Source organism: Herpailurus yagouaroundi, unplaced genomic scaffold, assembly GCF_014898765.1.
Source record: "Herpailurus yagouaroundi ecotype Mexico unplaced genomic scaffold, PumYag 141, whole genome shotgun sequence".
Lineage (NCBI taxonomy): Eukaryota > Metazoa > Chordata > Mammalia > Carnivora > Felidae > Herpailurus > Herpailurus yagouaroundi.
Window position 1 is genome coordinate 8,820,227 of NW_024412396.1, and position 1,956 is coordinate 8,822,182.

A 1,956-nucleotide genomic window follows, 5' to 3' on the forward strand; every position below is an offset into this window, starting at 1 on the left:
TGATATATATGTTTGTATATTTATTTGTAACTTAATATATGTATTATTATATTATTGTTATATGACTGGTATAAAATATATACAAAAACAGAAATTTAAAAGGGCATTTATACGGCCTCCAGTTCTGGATACCATGTAGTAGACACACTTGTCCCTATTCCTACTGCTAAGTATAACTAAAAACCCCGGATATTATATGTTAAAGAAACATGCGGAGACTCTGAAAAGTAAAAAGAAGAAGAGAAATTAGCTGAAGACTTTGAGACCCAAGGAATAACACAGAAGTAAGTTCTCTATGTTTTCTTTTTGTTTCACATGTCTACACTGGGTGCTAGAGAACCCTACAACCTAGAAACACTAATAAATGTAAACAAAAAGCCCTAAAAAAATCTGCTTTCTTCAGCCAAAGGGCCAGGAGAGGGGAAGGCAGAAAACTTTGAGACAATAACTGCCCTGCTCCAGCCTGACACCATGGGAAAAGCTGGACCTACACACATCATCAAAGGCTACAAGGGAAGGCTAGAATTTACTCCTTATAACCCCATTATAATTGGCACCCCCCCTCACACACCACACACACACACACACACACACACACACACCACTCTGCCCTGGGATGATATCAGAGAAGGCCAAGTAGGGAGCCTGGACTTTCTATCCTTCCAGGTGTCAACAGTCTCCTATCAGTAGACAGAACACGATAAACCTAGACTTCTCCTCTGAGTGATAATGAGGCATCCCTTCCCCCACTGCTAGATGGTGTCAGCAGAGGCCTACTGGGGAACCTGAAATTCCACACCCTCCCAGCAATGAGGTGACTCTCCTCACTGAAGTGACAACAGAGACTGATGGGAATTGGACTTCCATCTCTACCTGACAGTATTTAGATGGCACCTCCTTTTCAATTCTTGCACAGTGTTAGAGAAGACCTACTGAAACAAGGGATTTAAATGAGATCAAAGTTTCATTACAGAGTATCCAAAATGTCCAGATTACAATTAAAAATCACTGTCAAAACAAGAACCAGGAAATCCAAACTTCAATAAGAAAAAAAAATCAACAGTTACCACCTCATCTCTAGAAGAATAACAGTTAAAATAACAGTAGATTTCTCCTCAGAAACCATGGAGGCTAGAAGAAAGAGCCATAATGTTGTTTAAGTATTGAGGGAAAAGACCTATCAACACAGAATTCTATATCCAGTAAAAATATCCTTTAGGAATAAAGGGAGGGAGAGGGAGATGGAGAAAGAGAGAGAGAGAGAGAGAGAGAGAGAGAGAGAGAGAGAGAGAGAAGAATCCTAAGCAGGATCCATGCTCAGCGCAGAGACCAACTCAAGGCTCGATCCCGTGACACTGGGCTTATGACGTGAGCTGTGATCAAAAGTCAGACTCTTAACTGACTGAACCACCCAGGCACACCTTGTTATGATTTTCTTAATAACATTTTCTATTCTCTAGGCTGCTTTATTATAAAAATACAGTATATAATACATGTAACATACAATATATGTCTTAACTGGTATTTATGTCATCACTAAGGCTTCTGGTCAACGGAAGACTATTAAGTTTTGGAGGAATCAAAAATTATATGTGGATTTTCAACTGTGGGGTGAGGGGTGACAGCATCCCTAACCCTTGAATTTTTCAAGTGTCAAATGTTTATGTTTTGTGTGAATCTTTAGGACTATAAGAAATGCTAAAAAGATTGACTATAATTTTCTAAGACTGCCCTTCATAATAGTTGCCAAAACTGCTGATTACAATGGCATAGATGCATTTAAGGTTCAAAACTATTTATTGGAAGCTAGAAATGCAGGGAAGTAGAGATCTGGCTCCTTTGTAGTTGATCAGAGAGTAAGAGAAAAGAAAAGAGAAAATAAAGAAAAGAGAAGGGAGGGGAAGGGAAAGGAAGGGAAGGGAAGGGAAGGGAAGGGAAGGGAAGGGAAGGGAAGGG